The 12,484-nt window shown below is 43.4% G+C and overlaps 1 protein-coding gene and 1 non-coding gene across 5 annotated transcripts in view; one reads left to right on the top strand and one right to left on the bottom strand.

Moving 5' to 3' along the window:
* LOC126473185 (rab11 family-interacting protein 4) overlaps positions 1–12,484 on the bottom strand; it is a 939,113-nt gene that overhangs the window by 911,259 nt on the left and 15,370 nt on the right. The gene's annotated exons all lie outside the window — the stretch shown is intronic.
* Positions 12,089–12,162, top strand: Trnal-aag (transfer RNA leucine (anticodon AAG)). The gene has a single exon. It is a non-coding gene; the product is annotated as a tRNA-Leu (tRNA).

Below are 12,484 nucleotides of genomic sequence, written 5' to 3'. Positions count from 1 at the left end.
TGTGTGCTGTCCTTAGGTTAGTTAGGTTTAAGTACTTCTAAGTTCTATGGGACTGATGACCTCAGATGTTAAGTCCCATAGTGCTCTGAGCCACAGTCCACAGCCAGGAATAAAGATATATCATAAGATTTAGCATTCCTTTTTATTTTACGTGAACAAAAAACACAAAAATCACCTATTTTTCATACATTCAAAAAGGGCTATCCTATTAACCACTGCACCATCGCACTCGGTTATTGTTTTTTAGTTCATCCGGCAAACACCCAGTCTTCGAACAAATGACCCTACAGGCAGTCAGTCCTTCAGAATCGCCACTGGTGAACCTGACTCTTCAGCGCTCTGCTCGCCAACAGCGGTAGCAGGCGTGTCCCTGATCCGGCGTTTCAGGGAATTGTCCCTTTTTCAGCAGCGAGGTCGCCGGGCCGGAACCAGCCCGGTTCCCCTCATTGCGGTGGCAGACTGCGCGGCGCGGGCCGACGGCTGTAAACGTCGTGGCCCACATTTCGCGCCGGCTAATTTGTGGAAACTGCCGCAGTATTCCGGCACTCGACCGAGTGGCTGTACAAGTGGGGCGGCGAGAGAGTCCGCCGGTAATGCGTGTCTAACGGCAGTTGTTGTGTTCACGCACATTCGCATAAACACTCGCTGTCTCGGCATCCAACACACCACTGACATAGTGTCAGGCTGTTGAACGTTCTTCACGATCACGGTCTCTATTATGCCGGCAGTGAAATCGAAGGAGTTCCATACTGAGGGAATGATCGCAGGGGAACAGGTGCTGGAATCCCGCATTGCCACTGTAGGCAAGGTCCTATTGGAGGTGGTTTGTCGTTCCCTCCCTCCGACTTATTTTGATGTGTCAAGTGTCTAGTGGTTATAATTGAAGTGCAGCAGCTCACAGAGGCTCAGTTTGGGCTGTAATTATCGTATGACAGCGAAACCTGGTAGACATGCTAATGTGTTAATGCGAATTGAGTTACGCCGGAAAAAATTAGTTGCACTTTTGGCCACCAGGCGCAAATCTGGAGCTGTACAGCATCTCGTTGGCGTCTCCAGTGTTCTTACTGAACAAATGGTGCAAGCCACTGTTAACAATAAGATGAACACTATGCCTTTCCCACTTGTTTGACCTTTTCCTGCCCACGTCTCATTCCTTATCCATTACACATGAAAGCACTTCTACACACCTTTCTTGCATTCACAGCGATAGTTTTGCATCTGGTGGCCAGAATTGGAACTGAATTTTTTCCTGCGTAAGTCTGTTACACATTAACGATTTGGAATACCTACCAACCACTCTGGACCTCTGTGATTAAGTGCACTTTAATTACAACCAACCGGTACATATCTGTGTCATGTGAGTGACTGAGATGAGTTCTTACACAGTGCAGCGTTGTCCTGATGTTGTTGTAGATGAAGCGAAGACAAACTCCACTCGAACAGCACCACCTTAACGTCGCTAGAGGACGGACGGTTCCAGGGCTTTGGCGCAACTACTCGTGATCAGAAAGTGCCACCGCTTCTTCTGCCCTTGCCGACCAAATACTGGTAGTGAAAATTTGCCACCACCCGTATTCGAACCGGCTTAGCCTTGAGCCGAGTGCAACTGCACAAGTATGCGTCAGCAATCTCGGGTACGGAGGCGGGTACTATGTGGGCAGACTCCGCAGCCTAGAACCGCACGGCTACCGCGGCCGGCGATTAGGGAAGGACGGGGAAGGAAGTCGGCTGTGCCCTTTCAAAGGAACCATCCTGGCATTTGCATGGAGCCATTTAGGGAATTCGCGGAAAACCTAAATCAGGATGGTCGGACGCGGGATTGAAGCGTCGTCCTCCCAAATGCGAGTCCATTGTGCTAGCCACTGCACCACCTCGCTCGGTAATAAATCTGATATCTGTGTTTTATCCATCAGCGGAGCGTACGCTATACCGATGTGTGACGTACAGAGAAAGAAACGGCACTTTCGTACTTGGGTCAACGAGGTGTCTAATGGAAGCAGCTTGCATACGAACGGCAGTTACCCGAGAATCGATCCCATATACTTTGAGATCACCGCGAAAATATATCGTTTTTTCCATTATTTTGGCCGTAAGGTCTTTACTGTTACGTAAACACTGACGCAGGTAGTCAGTATCCAAAAGAGACGTGAAGACGGGCAAAAATAGCCTCTAATTTTCCACCAATGTACATCCACGTATGTTGTCTCGAAATATGAAACCATACGTGACACTCTGCAAAATAATCTCGGGGTTGGACGATGGAAATAAAAACTTGTTACTGACTCTTTCTTTCCTCTTTACATGATTTGGAAATTTTATTTTGTTTTCAGGTTTGTAGCCGGATACGTTAGTGCCTTCACACTCGTCAGCTAACCTAGACATCTGAGTGATAATCGCGTAATCTTCGTTGTGTGCGATATAACGTTTTAACTGTTTATGTATTAGTGACTAGCCCAGCGTTTACTTAAACTAGCGTGAAAATCCGCATGAAAACCAGTCAGGCTTGGCAGTGTACTTGACCAACAACCACAACGCGCTGCTCGGTTTAGATTTGGAGCTACCCCACCTCCATGTCTTGCATACTACCGTACCGCGCGTTAAGCTACAGTATTTGAGACGGTCAAAATGTGCTTGTTTACTAAGTAGTTTTTTATCAGGGATATCGAGGGTTTTCTTGCATGTTTGGTTAAATACGGTGATAATATTGCTTCCCGTTCGGTTCCTCATGGATTGTATAACATTTTCACAGACTCTGCAGTTCTTTACTCGTCCAATTGCCGCATTCGTAACAGAGGTAGTAGCTGAGCTAGTTATACCAAAAGATCATGATGGCGCTTCATCAGAAGGCAATCAGTTAGAACCCTGATAATGATGGTGGCAGAGGTGTTCATCGCCATGATTTGGTCAAGAAGGTGGCGTGATGAGACATCGTACAGTTCCTGATCCCAGCCTATATGCCTATGTCCTGGTTTAAATTCCGTTATTTCGCTGTGTATCGTGGAAAGAAGGCACGTGACACTGTTTATGGTGACGCATCAGTGAGAACGTTAAACTTGGTTGCGCGCTAGATGCAACTGGAGGAGACTGAGCTAAGGTCGGACAAGAGTGTCACTCTTACAATCCACATCCCCAAAAGTTTGAGATTTTCCAATAGTCCAAGGAAAAGAAAAACATAGAAATCGAAAATGAAGAGATCGTCGGAATCTTCGTATAGAAAACTCTAAGCAACCTTCGGTGAAATTAAAAGCAGAGGTGTCAACGTCAAGAATGCCTGAGGAATTCCACTATTAAAAGCAAAGAAGAGGGCGGCAAGGTGGAAAGAGTACACTGAAGACCCCTCTGATGACGTGTTAGAAGACGAAATAGGTGTAGAAATGGAAGACGTAAGTCATAGGGGACCCAGCGTTTGAGTCAGAGCTTTTCAAGATTTGCGACCAAATGGCAAAAATAATATTTCTTCGGAAGTCCTAAAATCATTGGGGGGAAGTGTCAACCAAACGCTTATCGAAGCTGGTTTGTGGAATCTATGGTTATGGAGACATACCATCAGACTTTTAGGCAAATGTCATCCACACAATCCCGAAGACCGAGCGAGGTGGCGCGGTGGTTAGCACACTGGACTCGCATTCCGGAGGACAACGATTCAAATCCGCGTCAGACCGTTCTGATTTAGGTTTTCCGTGATTTCCCTAAATCGCTTGAGACAAACAGCGGGATGGTTCCCTTGAAAGGGCACGGCAGACTTCCATCCCCGTCCTTCCCTAATCCGATGGGACCGACGACCTCGCTGTTTGGTCCCCTCCCCCAAATCAACCAACCAACCAACCAACCCCGAAGATAACAAGGGCTGGTAAGTGTGAGTAGTATCGTACAACCACTTTAACAGCTAAGGCATCGAATCTGCTGACGTAAATAACATACAGAAGAATGAAGAAGTAGAGTGACGAACTATTAGTTGACGATCAGTTTGGATTAAGGAAATGAAAAGGCAGCTGAGAGACAGCATGGTATGCTTGATATTGAATCAAAAGTTCAGAAAAACCAGGACACGTTCATAGGATTTGTAGACCTAGAAAAAGCGTTCGAAAATGTGAAATTGTGAAAGATGTTCGAAGTTCCAAGAAACATAGCGTAGCCACAGGGAAAGACGGCTGATATACAATATGTACAGTAATCAAAACGTGAAAAAAAGATGGAAAACGAAAACCGAAATGCTCGGATTATAATGAGCTAAAACAGGGTTGTAGTCTTTCGCTGCTACTCTTCAAACTGCACAGACAGAAATAAAAGAGAGGTTCAGGCGGGCATTAAAATTCAGGGTGAAAGGATATCGAGGGACGCTGGTAACATTGGTTTCCTCAGTGAAAGTGAGGAAGAACTGCAGTATGTGTTTAATATACTGAACATGCTAATGAACACAGAATATGAACTGAGAATAAACTGAAGGAAGACGAACTAATTGGGATTCGAAAAAATGAGATTATCGACAAACTTGATACCTAAACTGGGGCCCACGAAACAGACCAAGTGAAGGAATCCTGGTGCCCTTGAAGCAAAATAGCACATGACAACGAAGAATCAGCACAAAAAAAGCAGACTACCACAGGAAAAGAGGGCGTTCCAGGAGAAAAAAATCTACTAGTATGAAACATTAATTTGGCCAAAGAAATTTATGAGAACGTACGTTTCGAGCACAGCACGATTCTCAAGAACCGGAAAGAAGGGAATCGTAACATTCACGAATTGATGCTGAATATAATAATAAATGATGAGGTTCTTCGCAGGGTCGACGAGGAGAACAACACAGGTGAAACACTGACATGGAGAAGGGATTGGTTGAGGGATGTGCTACGAAATCGAAAGAATAACTTCCATGATACTCGAGGGAAGTGGGGTAAAAACTGTAAGAGAGAACAGAGGTTGGAATATATCCAACAAATCACTGAGGATGTTGAGTGCAAGTGCTTCGCAGAGATGAAGAGGTTTGCCACACGAGAGGAATTCGTTGCGGGTCGCATTAAAGTAGGCGGATAACTCACGAAAAACAAAACCAGTCTGTTTTCCCTACAGTTTTTACGCTCTACATCTCCCTCTACTACCCTGATATCTTAACACAGCTCTCATTCTGTACTCTTGTTGATGATTTTCATAAATTTCTTCCTTTGCCCTTTCTGCTGGGAACGTCCACAACCCTTCTCTTATAATTTCACATTATTTTCAACATCCTCTTATACCAACACATCTCTAACGCTTCGATTCTCGTCTTTTCCGTTTTCCCCATTTCTCTCCCGTACAACGCAGTGCTGGAAACGTAAATCCACAGAAATTTATTCCTCAATCTAAGATCTGTGTTTGGCACTAATTGGTTTCTTTTAGCAAGGAATGACTTTGCTAATCTGCATACAGTGTTACAGAATGGAGCAGGAAGCGACAGTATACTTTGTATTGATTTTAACAGATTTGATGATGAATTCTCCCGAAATGGATCATGAGATGATAAATAAAAATTTGTTTTTGCGACCAAGACAAATGTATTACCGTTTTATAGCAAAGAATCTTTCATTCCGTCTATTTCTTCGTTCCCAAGTTTAATGTTAAGTTTATCACTAAACCCATTTATGCTATTCCTCATTACTTTCATTTTTTGTTTGTTTATTCTCAATGTTGCAGAGAGTTTCAAAATGTTCATAACAGATCTATAAAAGTAAGCCAAAAATCAAGATATTAGTTCTAAACTATAGAATTCGCAGAATGTTCCAGTGTTTGAAGTAGGAATGGACCACATTTAACGCAACCTTTTAAAATAAAACTGTCCCTGAGTCATCCACACGAATACGAAAAGAGATCTATTAAATTTCGGTTACACTACAAATCAGACAAATTTAAAGGCTGTCGATTCAACTAAAACCTAGGGTTGACAATTATGAACAACTTAAACTGGAATCATCACAAACAAAATGTTGTGGGGAAGGTGAACAACAGACTGCGTTTTATTGGCAGAACACTTGGTATGGAAAATTATTTTGTTGACTGCCACCTGCATGGGGAGAAACGACCTTCGTAATAAAATAAGGGAAATCGGTTCAAAATGGTTCAAATGGCTCCAAGCACTATCAGACTTTAACATCTGAGGTCATCAGTCCCTTACACTTAGAACTACTTAAACTTAACCAACCTAAGGACATCACACATATCCATGCCCGAGGGAGGATTCGAACCTGTGACCGTAGCAGCAGCGCGGTTCCGGACTGAAGCGCCTAGAACCGCTCGGCCACAGCGACCGGCTAGGGAAATCGGAGCTGGTAAGGAAAGATGTATGTGTTCTTTCTTCCACGTCCTATTCGAGAGTGTAACGGTCGAGAAATAGACTGGAAGTGGTTCGATTAACCCTCTGCCAAGCAGTTAAGAGTGAACTGCAGAGTATTCATGTAGATGTGTATGATGATGTATCTATTAAGCGAAAAATACACCATTAAATTATTAAGTGAACAGATTCCAGCGACAGAAAATCGAATTTTTTCGATTCATATTGTTTTGCAGAGTGTGTAACTGAAACGGTCAAAGATCTTAACTGGCAGACACTAGAAGGAAGAAAACACGGTAAGAACTTTCCAAGTCAGAAATTGCAAGAGCAGAAACGACGAATGTTCTCCAGCCGGCTACCTACCTACACCGTAGAAAACGCACAGAGGCACCCAGACACTCTTTCTTCCTAAAAACCCATTCGCGAATTGAACAGCAGGAAATCGTAATATATGACACAACAAAAAGTACCCTCCGACAAGCACTTCATAGTGGTTTGTCGAATACAGTTGTAGATGTATGTGTAGCAACGGAGGGCAGTATCGGGTTTGGCGATGATGGGGAAGGAAATAGACTGCGTTCCTTTCAAAGGCAGCTTCACGGCATTTGTCTTAGAAAGCGATTTAGGGAAACTACGGAAAAGTTAAGACTTGACGGCGCGAAGGGGATGTACGTGAACCGGCGTCCCGCCAGTGAGTGACTCAACCGCCGCGCCACAGGCTCGCCATACTTTCACGACCGCCAGACTCGGCTGCGCCCGAACTCACAAAAACAGGCGGCCGCTACTGGGGCGAGGACGATCCGCTCAGCTGTTACGAAAGTCCTGTAGCCCATGCACCACAGTCGAGAATCACGCTGAAATACAGAATAAAAGAAAAGAAAATAGTAATGTAAGTGATCTTGTTTACTTTGCATTTAGTCGTTCGGGCGATACTCGTGCACTGGCGAACACGACCTTCACAATTCAGAGGTTCGTTCACGAGAAACACACATTATTTCAAATATACGACAGTGAAATTTTGTACCACGGTTTATATAAAATTAACAAATTTATTGTAAAGTTTCTATATATAATAACTTTTTACGGACTTTTATTTTCAAAAATAATACGAGGGTCACTCCAAAAGAAATGCGTACTATTTTTGTACAATACAGTTTGCATTCTGCATGTATGAAAGTTCTACAGTGTGTAGATACATCCTTCCAGCTTGTTTTCAAACTTAGTTCAACCTGTTCCCGTGAGTGGCGCCGTCACATCATGTCTTCAAGATGGCTGCTACACTTGACGTTCGTCAGAAGCAACGTGCTGTCATAGAATTCCTGTGCTGTGAAAACGAGAGGGAAACATCCACAAGAGGTTGAAAAAGGTGTATGGAGATGCTGCTGTCGATCGCAGTACAGTTAGTCGGTGGTCAAGCAGGTTACATGATGAAAGTGGGCACGGCAATATTGAGGATTGTCCTCGCAACAGCAGGCCTCGTGCTGCACACACTCCAGACAATGTGCAGAGAGTTAACGAATTGGTGACTGCTGACAGACGCATCACAGTGAACGAATTGTCACGTTACGTTGGGATAGGGGAAGGAAGTGTTTGCAGAATACTGAAAGTGTTGGCGTTAAAAAAGGTTTGTGTCAGGTGGGTTCCCAGGATGTTGACAGTGGCTCACAAAGAAACAAGAAAAACGTTATGCAGTGAACTTTTGGAACAGTACGAGAATGGTGGAGATGAATTTCTTGGAAGAATTGTGACAGGTGATGAAATATGACTCCATAATTTTTCACCAGAGACGAAGAGGCAATTAATGGAGTGGCATCATGCAAATTCACCCAAGGAAAAAAAAATCAAAACCACATCTTCTGCTGGAAAAGTTATGGCTACGGTGTTTTTCGATTCCGAAGGACTCTTGCTTGTGGACATCATGCCAAGTGGAACCACCATAAATTCTGATGCATATGTGATGACACTGAAGAAACTTCAGGCTCGACTAAGTCGTGTTTGACCACACCGGCAAAAGCGGGATGTTTTGCTGCTGCAAGACAATGCACGGCCACATGTCAGTCAAAAAACGATGGAAGCGATCACAAAGCTCGGATGGACAACACTGAAACATCCGCCTTACAGTCCTGACCTGGCTCCATGTGGCTATCATCTCTTTGGGAAAATGAAAGACTCTCTTCGTGGAACAAGGTTTGAAGATGATGACTCCCTTGTGCACGCTGCCAAACAGTGGCTCCAACAGGTTGGTCCAGAATTTTACCGTGTGGGTATACAGGCGCTGGTTCCAAGATAGCGTAAGGCAGTTGAGAGGGATGAAAATTATGTGGAGAAATGAAAATATTGTTCCTAAAGGATGTATCTACACACTGAAAACTTTCACTTAGAATAAAAGATGGATTTAAAATAAAATAGAGTGCATTTCTTTTGGAATGACTCTCGTATATTTTTCTCAGAAACAATTCAAGAGATTTCTACAAAATTTGCTCTGTTTGATCTCTTTGTAAACAGTAAGTTTAAAACGTTTCATTATTTTTTGCCCTAGTTAATGATGTGTAAAAAAGGAGCACTGCAATGTAGCTATGAAAGGACTATGATTTTGATATATGTTCAAAGATAATAATCAGTGTGTAGAAAAGGAAAGCTGTAGTTTTAAAATGAACTATGATTCTGACAGATGATCAATGATTTCATTTAACATACCGAAACTTCCAGGAGTCGTAAAAGTGGTGAATGAGAAGCCACTGAGAAAAAAGGAAAGAGCGCTGTTCTTTTTCTTCCTGTACTGTCACCTTTTTCTCGTTGGAGCTTGAGCTGAGCGGTCGTAAGTCTTGTAGATATATAGTTATATTTGTGGGATAAAGGCTATTTAAACCTATCTGCAGTGTCGGTTCCGTTATTAATTCAAGCCACAACCTTATCTTTTAATCGCTTATGCTGCTTTCTCTACATCTTACAGGGGAACATAGCCGAAGGTTGGCGGCGAATTGTTCCGCACATAATTAGTGTTATTTCGTTAACTACTTTTCAGTTAAGTGTTCGAACACACATGAGATACTGATTCCGATCATTTCTCTGCTGTGTGAAACATTTTGCGATTAAAACTACTCAGGTCTGACCTGATTCCTTTTCCGAACAATGTCCGCCAGCCTACTCAGTGGCCTAATACCACGCAGATCTGCAAGTGAAAATAAAGAGGGTGAAATTCAGTACGGTAAATTGTTGTATTAAAGCATGGAATTCTCCTGCAACGCACTACATTGTGCTCTCATAAGCAAAATTACCTGTCCTCAATGAAGGTTCCCTCTATGTTGCGGCGGTTCCACTGTTCTAAATTGGCCCATTTGTAAACTGTCTAGCCGAGCGGTCTAGGCGCTGCAGTCATGGACTGTTCGGCTGGTCCCGGCATAGATTCGAGTCATCCCTCGGGCATGGGTGTGTGTGTTTGTCCTTAGGATAATTTAGATTAAGTAGTGCGTAAGCTTAGGGACTGATGACCTTAGCAGTTAACTCCCATAAAATTTCACACACATTTGAGCATTTTTTTGTAAACTGTCAAATACTTGCCACCCCTTTGGGTTTGAGTAATACATCATTTGGCTCTCACCTTAAGACTGGGGGGGGGGGGGGGAGGGGGGGATGCTTCGATTTCTCTCCTGAGGTCCTTTTGAATACATCGAATAGGAGAATTTTAATAATTTTTAATTATATTTCTGTACTATAAAATTCATGCAAAATTCCAAGCACTTTACCGCATACCTCAGCTTACACGCAGAATTTCAAAATTTACTCTTGAGACAACTTTTATTGAGTTTATAGAAATAAGTGTACAAAATTTCATAATTCTAGCATTCACAGGTTCTGAGAAAAAGGTAAATGAACATGAAGATTTCAGGAAATGCAATTTTGCCAGATTTGTACTCATGGTCCTCTTTGCCTTCAAGGCTTTTCCTCTGGTTTCTTGTTTTCTGCCTAGTTCCCTTTACTAGATCTTCAACTGACTTTTCAGCTGCAGAGAACCTATATTTCTCAAGATGTCGAGTGTGAAATTTCCCACGATAAAGCCCATTCTCTCTAATACCTTCATCCTTCTGACGTTCCCATCTCAAATACAAAAACTGGATCATAAGTTGCAATTCTGACAACTTTAGCAGATAAAAATGCGGTTTTAGTGCTTCGTTTCCATATGAGTGAATCAGAGACTCATTTGGATTCTGAGCTTTGCCATGAACACACTTTTTTAGACGTCAGGATCGGCCAGATACCCCCAAAGTTTAGATTATTCTAGCAGAAACCTGGGCAAAGACCAGAAAATTTTTGCAACTGAGGCAGATTTTTCAGTATATTAGTCCATCATAGTTGCTGACGGGGCTGACATGTGCTAAAACTTGTTATATCCCCATGCTATTTTATGCCTACCCACACGGTCAAAACGACCACGTTCGACAATGTTCCTGGGAACAATACGTGTTCCCAAGTCTTGCTATATCAGGGTACGTAACACACTCAGGAATATAGTCGAACTTGATCGTTTTTGTGTCCAGATGTTACGATGTAGAAAGTCGTTATGTTGTATGGGCGTACTGATCTTCAAATCTTTGAACACGTTACACTCACTGGTCAACCTAAGCAGTTGTGGTAGGTCCTACCACAATCAATAACCAACCTTGAGGCCAACATGAGAACATGTTGCAGCGCATGCATTGCCCGCCGTTTGTAATGTTCAGGGGACCCTCATGAACCGCGATGACTTCAGTCAAATTATTGTCTGTGAATAAAAGTGCCATTTCTTTCAATTATCTTCTGCACCGTAGCATTTCTTTCTTCGTATTGTCCCAAGTTTCATCGAGCAATATTACTTGGCAGTGACAAATATTCCGAAAGTTAGTTTAGTCCTTATGTTTTGCACACCAGTGTGGTATCCAGAGTCACGCCTTCAATAGCCTACGAAAAATCTGTACAGAGGTGCCGTCCATAATTTCATTCTATTACAAATTCCTCCCAAAATTTTTTATTTATGTTAGAATCCGGGTAAGGCGTATGCAGTCATACGTAGAAATCTTCTAGGTATTCTGATAAACTGAAGCAAAGCAGTGGTGGCTAAAGGATGCTCGCAAATCCAGGAGACAGCGGAAGGTATCTTAAAAAAAAAATTAGACACCTGTGGTGGAAGCTGCTTCAGAAACAAATGTCTGCAGGTAAGTGGAAGGTTAGTTTGAACACTTAACTGGTTTATCAGGGTTGATCCTCTGTTAGGCGTATGCTCTTCCAGGGTGACAATTACTGAACTATTTGAGAAAAAAACATGAATTAGTTACAAACTACGGCGTGCATACACTTTATTCAACATGTAAACGTCACTACAGATATTCGGATTTAGGTTATGACATGTTCGATATTCCTGCCATCATTGGCGATGATGTGGCGCAGACGAATAGCGAAATTCTGCATGGCCCGCTGAAGTGTCGGAACATCGATGCTGTCGACGACCTCCTGAATGGCTGGTTTCAGCTCAGAAATGGTTTAGGGGTTGAAACTCCCTGGCAGATTAAAACTGTGTGCCGGACCGAGACTCGAACTCGGGACCTTTGCCTTTCGCGGGCACGTGCTCTACCAACTGAGCTACCCAAGCACGACTCACGCCCCCTCCTCACACCTTTACTTCTGCCAGTACCTCGTCTCCTACCTTCCAAACTTTACAGAAGCTCCCCTGCGAACCTTGCAGGAAGTTTGGAAGGTAGGAGACGAGGTACTGCCAGAAGTAAAGCTGTGAGGAGAGGGCGTGAGTCGTGCTTGGGTAGCTCAGTTGGTAGAGCACTTGCCTAAGAAGACAAAGGTCCCGAGTTCGAGTCTCGGTCCGGCACACAGTTTTAATCAACCAGGAAGTTTCATATCAGCGCACACTCCGCTGCAGAGTGAAAATCTCATTCTGGTTTAGGGGTTATTGCTGTACACCGTCTCTTTAATATAACCCCACAAAAAGGAATCGCATATGTTCACATCCGGAGAGTATGGCGGCCAATCGAGGTCCATGCCAGTGGCCTCTGGCTACCCCAGAGCCAGAAAGCGGTCCCCAGAGTGCTCCTCCAGGACATCAAACACTCTCCTGCTTCGATGGGGTGGAGCTCCGTCTTGCATGAACCACATCTTGTCGACATCAGGGTCACTTTGGATAATGAGGATGAA

The sequence above is a fragment of the Schistocerca serialis genome, chromosome 4 (genome assembly GCF_023864345.2).
Source record: "Schistocerca serialis cubense isolate TAMUIC-IGC-003099 chromosome 4, iqSchSeri2.2, whole genome shotgun sequence".
In the NCBI taxonomy this organism is placed as follows: Eukaryota; Metazoa; Arthropoda; class Insecta; order Orthoptera; family Acrididae; genus Schistocerca; species Schistocerca serialis.
The sequence above is the reverse complement of the archived record's forward strand: the minus strand, read 5'-3'. Positions and strand labels throughout refer to the sequence as shown.